The sequence below is a fragment of the Triticum aestivum genome, chromosome 7A, assembly GCF_018294505.1.
Source record: "Triticum aestivum cultivar Chinese Spring chromosome 7A, IWGSC CS RefSeq v2.1, whole genome shotgun sequence".
In the NCBI taxonomy this organism is placed as follows: domain Eukaryota; kingdom Viridiplantae; phylum Streptophyta; class Magnoliopsida; order Poales; family Poaceae; genus Triticum; species Triticum aestivum.
Window position 1 is genome coordinate 638,353,677 of NC_057812.1, and position 21,675 is coordinate 638,375,351.

Consider the following 21,675-nt stretch of genomic DNA (forward strand, 5'->3'; position numbering starts at 1 on the left):
CAGTACATCGCACTACTAGTTGAGAAAAGTAGTACTAGTACTGCTACAGTACGAGTACGTACTCCTCCGTCACATAATGTAAGACGTTTTTTGACACTAGTTGGTGTGTACAAAAAATGGCAAAAACATACCCAAAATTTCTTAATCCACGCCAAAAACTACTACCTAGTGCCAAAAATTTATTACTAGTGCTATTATTTACAGTATAATGCAACCCCATAACGTTCCATAATGCTAGTACTAGTAGTAAATAATAGCCTCACCCCTTCGCTGAGGAACGATCTACAGTTGGAAGGGACGAGGCCCTGCGGTTACTATGCTCTTATCTCCTCCTCGCCAGTTCCCCTCCCCCCGAAGAGAAGGCAGTTCGTCGCTACTCCCATGGATTCGCCAGGCGGTTCTCCTCCTCGTCGGGGTTGGGAGACCTTGGACGACGATCCTCTGGGAGAAATCACATGCTGCTCCGACGTCCTGACTGCCGCAAGACTCAGTGCTTCCTGCACCAACTTTTTCAAGACGCTACTTAAACAGGCTTGGGAAAAGGCCATGCTTGTTGGTCTTCCATGCGTCCTCAAGGAGAAGGTTCTTCTATGGGACAATCCTTCGAACAGCCACCGCTCCCTGGCCATGGTTGCACGTTGACTCCGCTAGAGTTGCCGACGTTGAGAGGTAGTCGGATTTTGTCCGATTAGCAGGTCAGTAATGGAGTTTGATCATGTAGTACTTAGTTATTCCATTTCCATCCCGTAATTTCTCCGCTGCCCACTGTCTTATATATAGGTCTGGGTCGGTGCCAACGAAGATTGTCTTGCATACCTCCGGACGGATACCACCATCATTTTGCACAACATCCACAGCAGTGCGGCCGTTCCGGTAGACCCCTTCTCCACCATTGGGATCGGCCTTCCAAACTGGCTGGGCTTGAATACGTATGATGATGCCTACATGAGATTGAATAAGATAGCAATTGCGGACCCGCCGACAAAGCGACGCGGTACGACGATTACTATCTCATCGCGGTGTTCGACATAAGGATTGCCATCAATGCAAGAGGCAGTAACAGCAGAGGCTGGCGCATGTTGGCGGCGGCAGATTTGTACCCCTACACGTTTGAAGACGCCGTGCGCCATCTAGGCCGCATATTTGCAGTGATAAGCCAGGGGACTTGTTTCATCTGGTTGCCATCCTATGGTACGGGAGATTACAAACGGAATGCACAAACCATCATTTGCATCTGTAACGGTACTCCATTATTTTGCAGGGACCAGTCATCCCCCGATCAGAATAAGATCACCGATCCTGGATGTGCATTTGCATCCGCGATTCGGTCTAACCTGGAACCTTGTAGCTGACTTTGGCATATTGGGATCAACTATCTTAGCAGTCGTTACCCATGGTACCACTGATGTGCAACATGGTCACACAATCTACCACGATCGAACCGTCACCATCTACCCAGGTATTCCATTTTTTAACCCTCTCGCCTTCTCTTTCATTGTTGTACTAGTAGTATACTTTGTAGTAATAGTAGGAGTAATTTTTACCTTGGAGGACGCGTATAGCTAGCTAGGCCCTTGAAGACTTGAACCCACTAGCTGCCACCATTTTTGTTTTTCCATGTCTTACTATCTCATCTATGTAGCCAAGAGTGGCTATATATAATAAGCCGGTTATTTTACTTCCTCTATATCGGAGTAGTACTATTTGCTGCACAGTATTACTGACCGCCATATTTGAGCACAACATTATTATGGATGGACCTTGACTATGTACGTCACCATGTGTCCAGATCTGGGATGCCGCGTGTACCAGATGAACGGCGCCGAGTTCGACCCTCGTGATGCTACGTGGGTGCCGAGGAACACTCTTGGAGAGTACTCGCTTTTCATCGGGGACAGCTACCCCATTGTGAAGCGGATGCCACCTTCCGTGCATGACACGGAAGGCCTGCCGTTCATGAAGCATGGTTGTGTCTTCAGTGCGCACCGCCGGATGAACGACATGCTGGGACACGCTATCCCTGATTTATGCCGCTTCAGCTTTGATGAGTCTCCATCGTGTGGAACCGGACTAGAAAGCTGTGAAAATGATTCCCATTACCCACCGCTATGGATCGTGCCATCCATGAAGAACACCTGGGACTGGAACCTGGTGGAGGACATGTAGCTCATCTGTAACGTGTAAGTGGAGTACGGTAATTGTGAATGGTAGCGCTGTGAATATATGTAGACTAGTCGTGCACAAATTTATCACATGAATTGGAGATGAACTTGTGTGGCATACTGGCATTTGTCCTTTAGAATTTATTACTACTAAATGTGTTATGTGTACGTGCAACTTGTGTGGTTGTTGCATGGGCTCCAACACGCTCTTTGAGAAAAAAGGTGGCACAGCTTTGGATATACGTGACGTGGCGGCATCATACAGTAGCTGTGACGCTTGGGTAATTAAGCTAGAGTGAACCTCTGCTAATGATGCCATGTCACCTCGGTTATTGTTGCTAATCTCGCGTTAGTTCGAACCGATTCAAATTCAAATTCAAAATCAAGCCAATAATAAAAGTTTTCAAATATTTAAACTAAAATATTCGGAGTGAACCAAATATTGCATAGGTAATTATGATGGTGAAACCACACCTGTATAAAATATTTAAATACTATAAAATGAATAAAATAGTAGCAAAAAGTAATATTTAAATACCTTTAAATATTAAATAATTATGAAACTATTTTAGCTTGGGTAGCAAGTTAATGTGGCAGTGGAATATTTGGTAACATCAAATTACGTGCCATTTTGGTATTTTGCTAAAACAAAAATAAAAGGGAACTAAAAGAATGTAAATAAAAAAAGAAAACCTATCACTGTGCCTTTGGGCCTTAAGGTAATAGTTTTGGCCCAACCCAGCCCCAATCCTCTCCTCCCAGCTACAGGAGCAGGCAGGGCAGCCGTGGTGCCATCTCCATGGCCGGCGCCACACGTCGAGCATCCCCGGCTCCTCTGCCCTATATAGCCGCACCGAGCCCTCCCCGCTCGCCCTAACGCCGCCCACGTCCCCCCCGGCGCCGTTGCACTCCTCCCCGCCCGCGTCCGAGGTCAACCGAACCCCATCGTGCCTCGTGAGACGCCCAGAAGGATCGCCCTCGTCGTCCACATCGGCCTCACCTTCGACTCGAGCATGGGAGCTCTCTGCAATCACCATCGATGTGGTCTTCAACCTCCGGCCACCGTGACACCATCGACGAATTCGTCGCCTTCACTGCATTGTTGAACTACATGTATACGTTGTGTTTCTGTTGTAACTGTAGCGTCCTATTCTGTAGGCTAGCCCGAGTCATGGCCATGCATGCACCTGCGCGTGCCCCTGCACGTTGCCTTATCTCTTTCCCTCTATTCTATATATGTAACCACTTCAGATGGAATACAGTCGGTGATTACGGTGGCTCATTACTCTTTAGCTTGGTATTCAGAGTAGTCATGGCTGGAACCGCGGCTAACACCGCCCCGGCGCTCGGATCCTCAACTCTCCCCTCCACTACTTCCGCTGCCCTTCCTGTTACCACTGGCCAGACCTCACCGGCCCTCTCAGCCACCATAGCCGGCGCTATCACCACCCTCTCTCCCACCCTAGTCTCCCTCCCTTCTCTCTCCGTTCATGCGTGCACCATCACCAATTACATCCGGTTTCTTCTCGACCCCGACCAGGAAAATTACATGAAATCTAAAAAGCGGCCGGCCACTAAATAGACAGAATGAGCGGCCGAACGAGAGCCGCTCGATCTCGTCCCGATCGACGCCGCGGTGTCCAGGTGTCCCCTGCTCGGGAGGTGGGGCCGCGCCGCTCAGACCCGCGTGTGGACCAGTCGCCTGGTCCGATTTGCGCCGCGCCCACGAGATAAATCGTCCGTGGGACCCACATGTCATCGAGGATTAGGCAGTTCTCCCGCGTTTTAGCCGTCGTGCGTAGTGGGCGGCGGTTTCGAATTTCGTGCCATTACCCCGTCCACCCCCACCTCTCGCCGCCCATTCCTCCACTTTCCCCCTTTGCTTTCGCCGTTGGTTGGTGCTCGGAGGCGGTTCCAAATCCGCTGGGTTGTGGTCGACGGCGGGGCGCGCCGCGAGGGTCGTCGTCCGTGGTGGCTCTGGTACTGCTCCTACGCGCGCTCCTCGTCTTCGTCCCTGCTTGTTTCTCCACTCGCCCGTCCTCCTTTTTCCGATGAGGTCGCTCGTTTTCCGGTGAGGTCGCCGTCGTTGTCAGGGAGGTCGAGGTAGAGGTCGAGGTCGCGGTCGGGGTTAGGGAGGTCGAACTCATTTCCTGGCGAGGTTGAGGTCACCCCAGCGGACTACTTCGTTTGGGAAACCGCCGGATTGGCAGGGATGGGTTAGGGTTGTGCTCATCCTGTCGTTTTTGAGTTGCAGTAGGGGGTGAGCTCGTGCATATGGTTCAGGGAGGATGAGTGGTTCACGGCGATAGTGCCTCTTCTGTGGATTGAAGCCTCGCGGTGGATCTGGTGTTTTTGATGAGTGTTTTCCCCCGCTGTGTGCAACTCTGTCGCCCCTTGCGTGCAAATTAGGAGCAGCAGTAGACAATTTTTGAGATAATATAGCCAATCTGCCAGCCTTCTGGTGGTTCTCGTGGGTCATGTGTTTTTCTCCTCTTGTTTGTAATTAGGGACCATTACATGTGCAAATTAATACCTGTGCAAATTAGGGACCATTACCTGTGCTAACCAACTAAGAGGGTGAAACTTGTATCACGGCCACTTTTTAGTTGGTAGACACTTGTGTTCCAGTTGCACAAAATTCTATCCAGTTGGCTTCATTCATATAGTAGTTGGCTGTCCCTATGTTCTGCAGTTGCACCAATTTTTTGCTAGTTGGGTTTCTACATACTGTTCAGTTGCACAAGTTGCTTGCTCAGTTGGCTACATCACTTTTACTAGTTGGCTGTCCATATGTTCTACACCTGCACATGATTCTTTAGTTATTCTGTAAGTTGTATTAGATGTGCGCAATGTTGTGTGCAATGCATTTGGCTGATTTCGTAGTTGGTGTTCAGAGATTTAAGTGGTTAGTTGCACAAAATTCTCCTCAGTTGGCTACGTCCATATAGTACTTGGCTGTCCATATGCTCTGTAGTTGCAGCAGTTGTTTTGGTCAGTTGGCTCACTGTTTTTGTGTGCAATGCATTGGCTGATTTCGTAGTTGGTGTTCAGAGATTTAAGTGGTTAGTTGCAAAAAATTCTCCTCAGTTGGCTGCGTCCATATAGTACTTGGCTGTCCATATGCTCTGCAGTTGCAGGAGTTGTTTTGGTCAGTTGGCTCACTATTTTTGTACTAGGTGGTTGTCTATACTGTGTTCAGTTGCACAAGTTGCCTGCTCGATTGGCTGCATCACTTTTACTAAGTTGGCTATTCATATGTTATACACTTGTGCCAGTTGCTCTACTTAGTTGGTTTTACTTAGTTGCATATGTTATACACTTTTACTAGTTGGTTGTTCCCCCCTCTGCTGTGTGCAACTAGGGACTCTTGTTTGTACAATTTTAGCACCAATGCTTGCCAATTTTCCAATATAATCTACCCAATCCACCAGCGTTGTGGTGGCTGTGGTGGTTTATGTGTTATTCTCCTGCTTTTGTGCAACTAGGACCCCTTGATTTGTGCAAATTAGTACCAATGCTTGCCAATTTTCCATTTTAATTTTTCTCAATGTGCAAGTCTTTTGTTGTGGATGTGGTTGTTTTCATGTGTCTCCCTTCATGTTCAACTAGGGACGCTTTTTTCAGAATAAGTTATCTCACTGAGCTTGTTGCCTTTACTTAACTTTTTCCTGTCTAGGTATTACTTGTCACAGTTGGCAAGTAATAATTAGGCAGAAAAAAGTTAGTTGGCTTATTTGATGTCCAGTTTGCACAAGGTTTACTGCCCAGTTGGCTGCATGATTGTAGTAGTTGGTTGTCCACATCTTCTAACTATGTTTTTTTGTTGTATTTCCTTCCGCAGGGCAAAAATGGTTATAATAGGAGGAGATGCGGGTGGCAATGAAGGAGATGTATTTTTATTCACTTTTTTTCTTTTGTTTTTGAGTTGTTTTTCAACTTACGCATGTATGCTAATGTCTTTTTTTCATGTTTTCTTTTGGTTGCTTAATCAGCGTTCTGGAAGTCAACCTCTTCGCCGGAACTCGAAGCATCCTGCTAATTGCCAGCCACGACTTGCGCAGAGTGTTGAGCAGGGAGAGGATGTTGAGGTAAGTGGCATGTTGATGACACAAGTCCATTTTTTGTTTTTGTTTGGGTCATATAACATTTTTTTATTTTTTCCCATGCTCATGTTTTTTTCTTAGGATGCTGATCAGTTCCGTGTTGTAAAGCGGACTAGACGTGCAGCACATGGCAAGGGAGCTGAGTCATCTTCTAGGGTAAGTAAAATCTCAAATATAAGTGTTTTTTCTCGCCTTTTTTTAGATAGTGATGAAATTATGCAGCAGTTCGGAACACTATTTTTTGTTTTTAGTCTGTCAATAACAACCTTTTGTAGTTGACATCTCTAGTCATTTTGATTTAAATACAGTTGACATTAGTTGGCATTAGTTGGCATCTTGTAGTTCACTAGTTGGCATGTTTTCATAGTTGACATCAGTGGTCATTTTTTGTGCAGGCAGCAGTTGCTGGAGAAGCTGTCGCATCTTCCGCAGCAGATGCTGAGGTATGTGGGTTTTTTGTGTTTTTATGAGCTATTTGAATAGTTCTTTGCAAACCTTTTTTTAGTTACTGTTTTTCTTGTGTTGCAATATCATTTCTTATTGTTGCACATACACTAGAACTTTTTGTAGCTGCCAGGTCTCGTTCTTTTTTTATTTACTGTTTTATTGTTGCACATTCAGTTGCACACTGGCAGTCTTTGCAGTTGTCCTCATGAGCTTTATTAGTTGCACAAATACATCATGATGATTGCTAGTTTTTTTTCATTCTTGTTTTTTCTCTTGTGTTTAATGTTTGTGTAATGCTTTCATTTTCTAATCAACAGGGCAGCGGCGAAGGAGTTGAGGTGGCTCCAGGGGAAGATGTGGAGCGACCATCACAAGCAGGCAGGATAAGGGCATCACCAGCGCGCTTTGCAAATTTCAACGCCTCTCTAACTCCACTACAGAAATCAGAGCTAGTTTCGAGGTCGGTCGGGGGGCTATTGAACTTATTAGACACACTTCCAGCGGACCTCACTAAGTTCCTGGTGCAGTCCTACCAGCCACAGACCTCTGAAATGGTTTTCCCAGGAAGGGGAAGGATCCGTGTCGATGCTGACAGTGTTCAGAGGGTATTTGATCTCCCAAACAAGGGTCCAAAAGTCAGATATTTAGTTGACAAGGATGCCACTAGGAGATTCAGACAGGCTTTCAACATAACTGGAAATTCTCATCCCCAGATCACTACATGGCTCAAGATGATTGAGCATATGGCTAGAAGAACGGATGACACATTTTTTATGGCCTGGCTTGCGGTTGCCTTCAGTACTTTTCTAGCACCAACCACGGCCTTGAAGCTCAGCCCAAAGTGTTATGGACTTGTGCTAGATCATCAAATGCTAAAGAATACAAACATCTGCCTCTTTGTAGCAGAACACATTAACGAAGCTTTCCGGAACATGGACCAGGAGAAGCAAACTATTTGCTGCTACTTGTATCACTTGATGGTTAGTGAAAACGACCACTTTTTTCCATCTGTTCCTGTTCTTTCTGTGCAGTTATAGTTTGCTGAAATTCTCATAACAATAACTGAACTTGGCTTTTTCTTTTGTTTGGGTCTGGTGCAGATACTATACCTTGATGCACTCGTACATGACATCCTAGTAAGCAACTGCGCGATACGATCGAATGCATGGGATAGTAATCTAATTGCCAAGGTGATCAAGAAGGATACTATCTCTCCTGGTGTGTTCGGCAAATTACAAGTGAGTTCTTTTTTGTTTTTTTCCAACAGTGTCTTCCTTCTATGTTCTTTTGATGTCTGGTCACTCTTTTTGGAAATTGCACAGAAAACTGTCATCAGTTGGCACAACAATGCATGTAGTTGCACAGATTATAGCTTTAAGTTTGGCAATCTGCACACATGTTTATTTTAAATTGGCACACCATCTTTTTTAAGTTGCACAGTTTTACTAATCTTGTTGCACAGATGTGTTGCATCAGTTGGTAGGAACTTTTTTTAGGTGCCATGTGTGTTGCACAGTTTTTGTGTCTTTGTTCAGTTGCATATATGTATAGTTGAATTTGTCTACCCCAGTATCTTGTTTGTAGTTGCACAGGTTGTAATGTGTGGTTTCATTCAACACACAAATCTATTTTGATAACCTTGTTATTTTCTGTTTCTCTTTTTTTACATCAGCTTAAAGAGGAGTATAGAGGCACGGAGCAGACACCACTGTTTGGTGGAATTTTGCAAGCTGAAGCATTTGTGGCATCCAAGTTACCAATAACATACAATCCGCAGGTTAGTGTTTTGCATACATAAACTTGTATCACTTACCAATATTTTTTCTATTGGCTGGGATGTATTTTTAGTTGGACATGTATAACTTTTGTAGTTGCGAAAATTCAGAATTTAGTTGGTTGTGATGTATGTTCAGTTGCACATATAAGGTTTTGTAGTTGCACATGTTCTTTTGGATAGTCAAAGTGTTCATTTACAACCATTGTCATCAACTTTTGGCAGAAATGCATGGTTTTTACTTTGTGCCACAGTGCATGTGTAGTTGGCTAGAATCATGTTTTTAGTTGGCCAAAAAGTGTGTATTAGTCATTTTTGCTTATCACATCATGGTCAGTTACAGACATTTTTACTTTTTATTTTTTTCTAACTGAATCAGTACTGAATCTTTTTTGTGTTGATGCAGAAAAAGGCAAAAATTGCGAAAGTGGTCAATGAGCTATGCAAGGCTGTAACTGAACAGGTTGGCACCTTCATTAAAGAAGTTGCCAAGATTGATGATGAGGAACCAGATATTGATCCTTACGTACAGCAGCCATCAATGCAAACTGGGGCATCACGCCGTGCTCCAAAAAGAAAGAGATGGCGGTCAACTATACAAGAAGAAGAAGAATTTGTTGAGGATGATTCAGAAGAAGATGAGGAAATGGGAGCAGCGATAGATGCTGACGACGATGAGGAGACAGATGCGGATGAATCAGAGGAGGAGGAAAAGGATGAGGATGACAATGAAGAAGATGCAGAGGAGGAGGAGGATGAGGAGGAAGAGGAGGAGGAGGAGGAGGAGGAGGACAAACAAGAAGAGGACAAAGGAGAGGAGGAGAACAAGGAAGAAGATAGTGATGCAGAGGAGGAGGAAGAAGAAGGTGAGGCCAGAGAGGGGGACGGGGACAAAGGGGCAGCAGTTGATGGCAGTGAGAGGGGAGAAGACAAAGGCGCAGCAGCTGATGGCAGTGAGAGGGAAGAAGACGAGGATGAAGAAGACGAGGATGATTATGGTGATGATAAAGGGGGATCCAATGGAGGCAGCGACATCAGCGATGACGATGATGATGACAACGCTCCTGGTTCTGGTGGTACAGGTGGCAACACATCCAGGAGGACTAGCACTCACGCCACCCCTGCGAGCAGCAGCAATTCATTGAGTAGCAGGAGCACACTACAGTTGTTGATTGACAAGACTTGCTGGAAAGACAAGGATTTGCCGAAGTCAAAGAAAAATGACGAAGCAGAGTCTCAGGGAAGCATTGATATGTTCAAGCTCTGCAACTTGAAGCCAGCTTTGCCAACCACCTTTCCCGTGCCAGATTTCAGCGACAAAGATATGTGTGAGAAGATCAACTTTGCCATTGACAAGAGCCTGTTCTTATCAACTGAAGCTGAAAAGAATCAAATTGACATGGAGGAAGCAGGAAAGGGTCTTGACTGGGTTCATTCAAAGGAAAAATACAAGGAATATTTAAAGCTGCTCCCAGACCTAAGCTCTAGCAAGAGCAAGGCAGCATCCACGGCAAACCCTCACGTGGTCCAGAAGTGTAAAGCAGTTTCAATGAAGAAGAATCTGCAGTTGCCTCAAACCAAGGAGAAGATGGTGAGTGAAGTTGCTGAAGTAAATATGGTCAAGGAAGCTGTGCTTCAAACTGATATGCCAACAGTAGTGAGCAGAGAGCCAACCAATGTCAGAGAAGTTCAACAGATCAAGGGGGAGACTCCCCTTTCAACAGTCCCACCAAAACCACCTAAGCAGAAGATTGTCAAGTTTGCCAGGGGCGCAAAGGGGGAACAGGCCACAAAAGATTTGGGGTTCAGAGATGAGAGAGAGCTGCGAGCCGCAGCCATTGATGCAGGGGTGCCAAGTTCTGCCAGGTTGCTGCCAACTCAGACTGGAAAGATGCCAATTACAGATACCAGTGTGCCAACTGATGTGTCAGTTAGCAGCATGGTCACAGTCAAAACCACCACAGCTGGTCAGGAAGGCACCACTGCAACTTCAAGTCCCAAGGTGCCTACTGATAGAGATGCTTCAATGCCAAACACAAAAGGAGGTGATCCAACTATCAAAGTGCCATCCCCAAGAGTTGTCTTTCAGCAACCATTAACACAAGAGGAGGTGTTCGACATTATAAGTAGGTGCAAGCCTCCAAGGCCGCCAACTACAACACTATTGCGAACCAAGTCAGCGAATGATGCACCCATGTTTGTGCCGCAAGGAGATGCCCTGGTCCTTGAACCCTTACGAAGATCAAACTCTTATCATGGTGACGGGTTCTGCGATGCACCATCTTTTGACCTCGGCATAGATGGTGATGCTCCAGCACCTGCTCCAGCACCTGCTCCAGCAGTAGATACAGCGGAAGCCGGTGTGATTAGCATCGATGAGTGTGAGTTAGACCCAGCAGTTGTGAATGAAGGATGTGATGCTGCTGATGTTGGCAAGGCAATAGCTCAAGAACTAGATGTTGGTTCACCAGAGAATTGCCACACCTCGATATGCGCAGAACCAGAACTTGGCACGAGCAGTTCTTCGGGGCCACCTCTTGCACGAAGACAGAGGAGGGTAAGAAGGCCCGCAGCATCTCAAAGGTCTCCATTCATCGACTACAACAAGAACAAGACTTTCAGCACCAATGAGGTAGTGAACAAGCTTTACGCTGCCCTCTTGTATTGGGTCAGGCATCACAAAGGAGCAAATGATGGAGCTACCAGGTAAACTAACTCCCCACAGCCTACATACATATCTTTTTCAGTTGCATAGCACCAGCCACTTAGTTGCACAGAAAGCATAGTATGTTGCACAGAACAGGGCTTTTAGTTGCACACTGTTCTTTTTTCATTTTCATGCACATTTTTTTGCTGATGTGACCCTTCGAGCTAACTTGTCTTTTTATTGCTTTCAAAAAAATCAGCCCTGAGATAATTAGGTATGGTGCTTTCTACATTTCTTTAAAGGAGTTAGTTGATTCGATGAAGCCGGTTCAATGGTTGTCAAAAATTGTTATTGAGACTGGAATCTTGCACATCATGGATAACTTACCAGAAGGGTCAAAGAAGGTTGTTATGCCACTGAGGTTTTCTGTAAGTTTTTCCAAAACCTTCTTTTTACCCTCATCTTTGTTCTGTAGCACTTTTCATTGACCATTTGAGGGAGGCCTTTCACCTACTAAGGAGTTTTGAGCCATGTTTTATAATCTCTGCAGATAAAATTACAGCAAGGGATCCACAATGTGAATGAGATGAACAAGATGTTTGATTACAAGAACCGTCTCGACAAGAAAGACTTAGTGAGTGTTGTGCCCACATCATCAATCTTTTTTTAGTTGGCACCCACAGCATGTCCAGTTGCACATGACACATCTGTTAGTTGGCAGATACTTGTTGCAACCCGTTTTTAACTTGACCAAGTCTTTTACTGTTTTTCTTAGCTACATCTTGTATTTTGTGTCTGAAATCGTTCACGCTTGCAGGTCATGCTGCCAGTGCTCGAGTGCGCAGATGTAACCGATAAGGACGGAGGGAGGCATTATTGGGTCTTCAGTGTCAACTTGAGGGACGGACGCTTCGAAGTTCTTGATTCAAGCAGGACGCTGGACAACATTGAGCTGATGAACAACGCCTCTACCATTGTGGGGGCAGTACGCCAGCTATGGAGGAAGCATTACCCAAAGTTCAGCATCGAGCACTTCCAGATTATTGACATTGACGTACCGAAGCAGCTTGGCAAGTAAGACAATAAGCATTTCATTCCTTCCCAATCTAATACAATCATTTTGTAGTTTTTAAATTTTTCTACATGTGCAATCTTTAGTATTTTTAAGACACGGTACTAGTCTTCAATCTGTATTATCATTTTTATGAGTTTTCTAATGGATTATCTAGCTAGTTGCAGAGTGGCGCGTAAGTAGTTGCAAAGTGGCACATAATGAGTTGCAGTAGAACACAAGCAGTTGCACAGTAGGACATAAGTAGTTGCACAGAGTGCATTACCTTTTTTTCGTTTTAATTTTATGTGACAGTTTTTTTGCCCATTTTTTGCAGTAATGAGTGTGGGTTGTTCACACTGCTTAACTCCACCGAGTGGAATGGTAGCCAACTGCCCAACTACGACCCCAAGGAAGTACTCAACATCAGGAAGAAGCTGACGTATGATTGGGTCACCAGCGTGCACAACACCGCCCCATGGAGGAAGTTGCTGAGATACGACAAGGAGTAGGTCAGTACTTTTTTTCGGCTCCATGGAGGAAGTTTCTGGTTTGTACAATTTTATTAAGTAGATTTTGTAGTTGCACACTGCTAGTAATTGCGTTTTGCAACTCAATATCATCACTTTTGTTGATACATTAGGAGCACTATATATACAATTGTTCAACAACTAAATATTTAACCAGTTGCCAACAAAGGCACAAATAGCAACTTTTTTTTACACAGTGCATGAACTAATTCAAGTAGCATAAATTAGATAAAGAGGAATCATAGATGCTGAATGTGTCCACTTGGTCCCAACATTGCTAAAAAAGACATCATTATTTTTCCTTCTTTGTTCCAAAGTTACAAATGAGGAAACAGAATCATAGGAGCCTCTGTGGACACACACCAGCAGTGTGCTCTGTAGATTGGCACTGGCTGCATTTGTTTTTCTTCTTTGGGTGTAGCTCCAGCGCCGATTTGTACCGTCGACTCTTTGCCCTACCCTTTGTAGTAGACCTTGGAGGATCCTTGGGCACAAAATCATCAGAAGCTTGTGCAAGGGATGCAGCCTCCAACGGGGCAGTAGGACCGTCACGATCACCTGTGTAATAATCATATAAAAAGTTTAGTATTTTTGTTATTGTGCAACCAGCACTGATGTTCTGTGCAACCACACAGTACATTTTTGTGCAACTAACTGGTTGCTGTGTGCAAGTTAAGTTGAAAAAAACACCTGCAGTAGCACGGCCTGTTTATGGTACTTGGATTGTAGTCGCCTATGGGCAGAACATGAAAAACAAGTTAGATTTTTAGCTTGATCCTCAAACTAACACAGCACACACAACTAGGCAGCATGTTTCTATTCAACTGGGCACTATGATATGTGCAACTAAAGTCACTCACCCTAGTATTTGTTTTGGAGTCGGTGAAGGTACTAACCTGGGTTATGAGCCCCCTGAGTCCTGCCTGTAGGTCCATTGGGAGTAGCACAAAGGGCACTGCTAGTTGGGCCTGGCGGGGGAGGAGGTCTTTGAGGGTTGGCATCACCTATAGGCAGAACATGACAAACAAGTCAGTTGTGTTTATCTTTTTTATGCTCAAACTAACACAGCATGCGCAACTAGGTAGCCTGTTCGGTGCAACTGAGCACCATGATGTGTGCAATTGGAGTTACAGACCTAGTTTGATGGGGAGTTGGGTGAAGGAGTTACCTAGACGACGAGCCCCCTGAGTGCTGCCTGTAGGGCCATTGGGAGGAGCATGCGGGGGAGGAGGTGGCGGAGGATGCCGTGTACAGCCAGGAGGGGGAGGAGGTCCTTGAGGGTTGACATCACATATATGCATAACTGGAAAAAATAAGTTAGCTGTGTTATCTTTGATGCGTGAACTAACACAGCGTGCGCAACTAGGCAGTACATTCTTGTCCAAGTGGCTACCATGGTGTGTGCAACTGGGCACAATGATGTGTGCAACTAAAGTTACACACCTAGTTAGATCAGGAGTTGGGGCAGGTAATTACCTGGATGATGAGCCCCCTGATTGCTGCCTGGAGGTGGAGGAGGTCCTCGAGGGTTGCCATCATCTGATGGCCCCGTTGCAGCAGTCGGTTTTTTCCTTTTCTTGGACTTGTTCAGGTGGCCGATCTCGGTACGTGCTGCACGCATATGCTTGTATACAATAGCTTGTGTTGGATCAGAACCACTCGCAAACTTTGCTAGTTTCCGAAAATCGTATATCATGTTCCTCTCCCTTATCTGCTTCTTTGATTGAGGAGGCATTTCATCCGGTTTCTCATAACCAGTCCCTGGCGCACTAGGTACAGCAGTAGGTGTCCACCGTCTTAGCAGGTACCTTTGCGGTATGACATCAACGCCAACATGGGTGAACACCTTGAGGATGTGGCAACAGAGGATGCCGTCCTTGTCCATTTTACAACACTCACACAAATAGGAACGCTCCTCCACCCTTGCCTGCACCAAGTAGTTTCGAGAACCATATTTCGCAACAAATTCCTGGTTCGGTCTGAGCTCAAACACATCAGCACCAACTTGGAATGCATTATAACGTCCAATCAGCTCAAACTCTTCTCTAAACTTGCGGTAAAGGTCTCTAGTATAGGTTTTGTAAGCTTGCTTCTCTATTGGGAAGTTGGACCACAACTCAATCTCAAGGTGTTGTGTCCTGTAATCATTGCAGCCTTCCTTGGCAAGGATGTGGTTCTGTATTTTTTCATATTGCTTGACGAAGTTCAACATTGAGTTGTGTGGGTTCACATATCTTTTGAGGACGGCGTTGAACCCCTCACTACGCTGTGTAGACTGGAGGAAGGGAAAGAACCTGTGTTTGAAGTAGCACGGCACCCAAGTTGACCTGTATTCGTACAACTTCTCAAAGTGCGTGTGTGCCATAGCCTCATACTTGATCATTAACCCAGCCCAATTCTGCTCAAACTCGTCTATAGTGAAGCTGAAGTCAACACACTTGTTGAAATCATCAGAGAGTCCTGGATTCCGGCACAGCAACCAACCAACCTTTTCCTGAGCCTTTTTCATGATGTGCCATCGACAACAACGGTGCACGGTGGTTGGAAAGATGCTCTGTATTGACTGCCTCATCGCACCATCCTGATCGGTGATGAAGTTGTCAGGAGGTTTGCCATCCATAGCCTCTAGGAATGCTCCAAAGACCCAATCAAAGCTCGATGCCAACTCCTGCCTCACAAACGCGCAACCCAGCATGAAAGATTGGCCATGTCGGTTTATTCCTATGAAGGGCGCGAACGGCATATTGTACAAGTTGGTCATGTAGGTGGTGTCAAACGATATGCAATCGTGGTACGCCTCCACATAAGCTTTTCGAGCTAAGCCGTCCACCCAAAATATGTTGACAACTCTGTCCTCTTCATCATATTTCACCTTATAGAAGAAGTCTGGATCGGTTTTTTGTATATCCTTGAAGTGCGCAATTGTCTCAATCAGATCACCCTCCTTTGTGTCATCTCTACGGAAACTTGTACAAAGATTTGTTATTGCCTTTGGTCCGAACGGCACCATCATCTCAGATCCATAGAACTCTGCCATTACATGCATCATTCGTCCTGCATAATACAAAAACAAACAGTATATCCTTTTTTTAGTTGCACAAATGCGCACATCCAGCTGCACAGTAATAGGACACGTGTTGGCACAGAAGATAATCACAGGAAATGGACACCTAGCTGCACCTTTTTAAAAACACTTTGCAGTTTTTGCATACAGGACATTGTGTATTTGCACAGTAAAGACAATCTAGTTGCACAAGAAGCACCCAAAGTGATATATAAAAAGCATGGGAAGTTGGACAGCAGTTGCATAGTTAAGCCATTTCAGTTGCACAGTAGTACCATAACAGTTGCACACTGGACTGCCTAGAGGGAAACTTAATTCTTCAAGGGATATAGAAAAACACCACACCTGTAGTCAAGTTGCAGTTATACAAGATGCGCAGAAACTCCTTTTCATCAGGTGAGATGCCTTGGTGGGATCTCAAGTATTTGGACAATGAAGGTTTGTTCACGAGCGGATGATTGTGGTCACGAACAAAGTGCGTCACCTCCCATCGCCCATCTATCAGCTTCACCAACATTTTCGCCTTGCATTCAGTCTGCTTTATTGTCTCACGTTTGCGCTTCTTCTTCTTCTTACTAGTACCAGCATCCTCTTCAGCAAATATTGGAGGTTCTTCTTCCATCTCCTCATCACTGTTAACAGATGTTGGATCTGGAATAGGGTCCAGGTAAGGAGGAGCCTCAGCTCCTCCATCATCAGCTTTGGGCTTCTTGAACTTGTTGCAGCAAAACTGTTGTTTTATCAATTCATTGGTGCGGGGTGTCCGTCTAGAGGTGTTCATCTTGATAGAGAAACCCATCCGTAGTGCGTAACTGTTGTAGTGATCCTTAGCAATTTGAAGGCTGTCAAACCTCATGCCAACATAGGGTTCCATAGGTTGAGAACCAGCCTCATCCTCTCCTTCTTCTACTTGCACAACTCTGTCAAAAGCCCCAGCTTCTAGCTCAGTCCTGGTTGGACCAGGAACATTTGCCTCGGTTCCTGTGTCATCAAGAGTATGGCTCTCTGACTGCAAAGACACCACTACAGGGGCACCACGGGCTGATGACTGGCCTGCCACATTGTCATGGCCCGTAGGGTTACCATCACGACTTGCCTGCGTGTAGTAAACAGATCGACCATTTTCTGTGCAGTTTCCTTGTTGTATGCTGGGTTGCTGCTGATCCATATCATGAGGAAGCTCATTGAGATCTGGAGGCAACTCATTGAGATCAAGCATTTTTTCCCTTGTTTTTGGATGCTGCCACACACTCCCTGCACATATAAAAAAAGAAGAAATTGATGCCATCAGTTGGTAACCACAGAAAAACTGTGTTTCAAAACAACCTAAAAGCAACATGACCATAGCATAATCTTTTATTATAACAGTTATGAATTTTTTTGTTTGCACAGAGTTGTTATGTTAGTTGCACAGTTTGCAGTAAATAACTGGCAAGAGCATGACTTCTTTTTGCTACAGAGTTTTTCTTACCCTTTTCCCTTTTTGTTTTGTTGCAATGATCTGTAGGTTTCCGTTTCGCAAGGAGCTCTTTTCAGATTTTTCTGCACATAATTGGATGCTACATTTGAGAAGGAAAATCCAGGTGAAAGAAGAAAGAAGAATTGGAGGACAGATTATAGTTATATGTTTTTCATCGCCGTTTATGTTTCTAGATCTGGTATATTTGAACATATTAATATGGTTTGCAATAGGTGTGGGACCAGAATATATGCGTGGGACAAGATTTGTGTGTGAATATGTTAATATGGTTTGTGGCTTCATTAGCCATGGACAAAAGTTCCTATGTTTTTCCTGTTGCACTACAGATTTCTGGTTTTCGCTAGAATAGACGTCTCAATTTCCAGGATTTCCACTTGGCCAGCATACATATTCAGTTGGACATTCAATGCTTTTAGTTGGCTAGAATAGATGTCTCAGCTGGCCAGGTTGCATTTTTTCAGTTTTGTGGCCAACATGCATGTTCAGTTGGACAGTTAATGCATTCAGTTGGCTAGAATAGATGTCTTAGTTGCCTAGAATAGATGTCTTAGTTGGTCATCAGTTTTTGGCCAACATGCATGTTTAGTTGGCCAGAAAACATGTTTTTTATTTTCACATATACTACATTTTTTCCAAAGTGTTCACTCAGAAACATGTATTGCCAGATATATGTTTTTAGTTGGCAGGATACATGTTTAGTTGGCCAGGATACATGTTCAGTTGGCTGGGATGCATGTTTAGTTGCACATTTATGAATTTTTCGTTGCACATGTTCAACAAAGCATTGGGCAGTCAATTTTTTGTTCATTTTGCAAATAATAACTAGAAGTTGGCTTTTAATCATGTTTTAATTGGCCAGATAACTCGTTTTTAGTTGGCTTGTTTTTAACACATCCAGGTGGTAGTTTTTGGCATGTTTAACACATCCAGCATGTTTAACATCTGGTGTGATGTGCCAGATTCACCTCTTTTTTGAAGCAGATTCTCCATGGATCCATGGAGAAGGGGGAAGCGAAGAGGTGCAGAGGGGGCTTACCTGCTCGATCTTACTGCCTGGTATGGCTCTGACCACCCTGCCCTTTAGATCTTGAAGCAGCTCCTTCTACTTTGGGGCTCCCATGGCGGCTGTGTAGGAGGAGGAAGAAGGGCTGGGGGCAATTGCGTTTGGATCTGTTTCTGGTGTGCAGAAGAAGAAGAAGGCAGCGTCGGTGGGGCTGAGGCGTGGGGGCGAGAGATGGCGTGGATTCTGCAACCTGGGCAGATCCTCCTTCTTTCGTGAGGAAGAAGAAGATAGCCAGGGCGCAGTTTGGCGAGGAGGGTGCACGTGATCCCGCGGCCAGCTGGTGGGCGGGGCAGTTGCCTTTTTGGCTCCGACGGGCAGGGACCAGGTGGACTGTTTCCTCTTTTCGCTCGAGGGGGGACCAGGTGGTTTCCTTTTTCGGGTGGCCGCTGGCTAGCGATCCCAGGGCGGTCGGCCGCCCACTAGACGCGTCCGGAAAATTATCACCGGTGGCGCCATCTCTTCTTGTCCGTCGCCCTGAAGTACAACGGCCTCGACCACCTCGATGCGGCGCGGGCCTCCCTCGTGGACACTGCCGATCCCGAGTGGCGTCGCGCTGACGTCTCCGTCCAGCTATGGTTCCACGCCACGGTCGTCAACTTGCTGCTGGACGTCGTCGTGATGGATGACGCCACATCTCTCTCCATCTGGGAGCACCTGGAGCGGTTCTTCCTCGCTAATCGGGCCTCCAGGTCCGTTCAGCTCAGCCGGCAATTTCGCAACTTACAGCAGGGTGACCTATCGATCACTGAGTACACCCGACGGCTGAAGAACCTTGCCACCGCCCTGGGCGATGTCGGCAAGCCCGTCTCCGACCCCGACCTCACCGAGCAGCTCCTTCATGGCCTCAGCCAGCCCTTCCACGCTCTCGGGGATCTCCTTCGCGAGACGGTCCCGCTCCCTGCGTTCGAGATCGCTGTCTCCCGGCTCTCCAACGCTGAGGACAAGATCCGCTGGCGTGCCCTCGACGTGGGGTCCTCGGCTCTGATCATCCAGGGCGGCTCGGCGGGCCCTCATCATCAGCCCTCGGGCGATCCGGCACGCAGCGGCCGCGACGACCAGGGCCCCGACGGACGTGGTGATCCGGGGCGCGGTGGCCGCGACGACCAGGGGCCAGGCGTACGTGGTGACCAGGGACAAGGCGGTCGTGGGCGTGGCCGCGGTCGTGGGCGTGGCCGCGGTCGTGGGCGCGGCCGCGGCGACGGAGGTCACGGTGATGGAAACCGTGGCGCGCCCGCACCCGCCCCGCTCACGCCTTGGCTGGGTTACTTCGCCCCATACGGCGTCGCGCTTCCTCGTCCGTTGTGGGTTCCTCCTAACGCTGCTGGAGTCCTTCGGCCGCGACCGGCGGCTCCTACACAGGCCTATCCAGTCATGTACTCCCATCAGGGGGGTACGCCGCTCCTTCACCGCCCCAGGCGCCATACACCGCTGCACCGCCCTACCAGGCATTGTACAATGCAGTCATCCCGCCTCCGCTGCCTGGGCCGACAAGTTGGGACCAGCAGGCGCTCCTTCATCAGGCCTAAAACAACATCGCACAGCAGCACCCGAACAGCGGCGTCGACTGGATCATGGACACGGGAGCTTCGTCTCACGTGACGGGGCAATCTGGTAACCTCTCCATCTGTCACTCTCCATCTTTGCATCATTCTTCTGGCATTGTTGTTGGTAATGGCCAAAGGTTACCCAAAGTTGCTGCTGGTTCCACCACCATCTCCCCACATAATTTTCATCTGCATGATATCCTTGTCACTCCATCCATTGTTCAGAATTTGATTGGTGTCCGTAAATTTACTACTGACAATTGGTGCTCCGTGGAGTTTGATCCCTTTGGTTTTGGTGTGAAGGATCTGGCAACCAAGCGTCTTCTTCATCGCTCCAATAGTCCTGGACCGCTCTACCCCTTCCATGGCGACACCGCTTCCACCTCGACGGCTCTCTCCCTCACCATGGATGGCGACCTTTGGCATAAAAGACTAGGGCACCCCGGGCGTGCTGCCCTCTCCAAACTCTCTCATGATTTCCTTCACTTATGTAATAATTCCGGTGTAGCCGTTTGTTCAACTTGTCAACTCGGGCGGCAACCACGGCTTCCTTTTCCCTCTTCCAAAAAATGTACCTCGGCCCCTTTCCAAATAATACATTGCGACCTATGGACCTCGCCTGTTGCTAGTTTTTCTGGCTATCAATACTATCTCATTGTGCTTGCTGATTTTACTCATTACTCGTGGTCATTCCCATTGCGTTGCAAATCCGACACCTCTCCACCCTCCAACGCTTCTTTCAGTATGTCCTCACTCAATTCCATGTGGTCATCAAGTGCCTCCAATGCGACAATGGCGGCGAATTTATCAACTCCTCCCTACGCACATACTTCTCCGACAATGGTGTCACGTTTCGTTTGTCATGCCCCTACACCTCTCCACAAAACGGCTAAGCTGAGCGACTTATCCGTTCGACCAACGATGTTGTGCGTACCCTCCTCATTCAAGCAAACTTCCCTCCCGCCTTTTGGGTTGAGGCCCTCCACACCGCCACACACCTCTTAAATCGCCGCCCGTGCAGCCCCATCAATTTCCTCACGCCCTTCTATCTCTTGTTCGGCGTTCATCCCACATACGATCACCTTCGTGCATTTGGATGCTTGTGCTTCCCCAACACCTATCTCACCACTTCACACAAGCTGGCTCCCCGCTCCGTCCGGTGTGTTTTTGTTGGCTACCCACTCGAACACAAAGGATACCGATGTCTGGACCTTAGTTCCCGTCGCGTCATAATTTCTCGCCATGTCCTTTTCGATAAAACCACGTTCCCATACACGGATCCCGCATGCCCAGCCACTCCCCACCCATGCACACCAGATCCCGCGCCCTCCCCTCACCTAATCCCCCTCGCATCGTGCACTCCACCTACCTCGTCCTTCCCGCACGGGCCAGCCCCATGCAGAGCACCCTCGTCTGCACCCATCGCCTCCCCAGCCCGATCACCGTGCAGGGTGCCTCACGAACCGGGCCACCCTGCGTCCCCACCCACCCCGCCCATGATTCGCGTGCCAACGGAACCACCCGCGCCTCCCGCCTCCGCCTCTCCCTCCGCGCGCGCGACCGCGTCAGCTGCGCCAATCCCGAGTCATGCCAAACCCCCACTATCAGGGATCGGATCCTCCTCTTCTTCCGCGCCTCCCTCTGCCTGCGCGCCACATCAACCCACACTGCCACCAAAATCTGTAGCGGTAGATCCACCCCGCAACGCCCACAATATGCGCACCTGCTCCAAATCTGGGTATCTCATGCCTAAACAAAACTATTCCCTGTCTCACACCACCCATATTTCTCCCCTCCCGGCCACATACAA

At 47.1% G+C, this 21,675-nt stretch overlaps 1 pseudogene; it reads right to left on the minus strand.

Annotated features, from left to right (window-relative positions):
* Positions 1-12,954: 12,954 nt before the first annotated feature.
* LOC123154084 (protein FAR1-RELATED SEQUENCE 5-like) lies at positions 12,955-18,411 on the minus strand (annotated as a pseudogene).
* Positions 18,412-21,675: the final 3,264 nt, after the last annotated feature.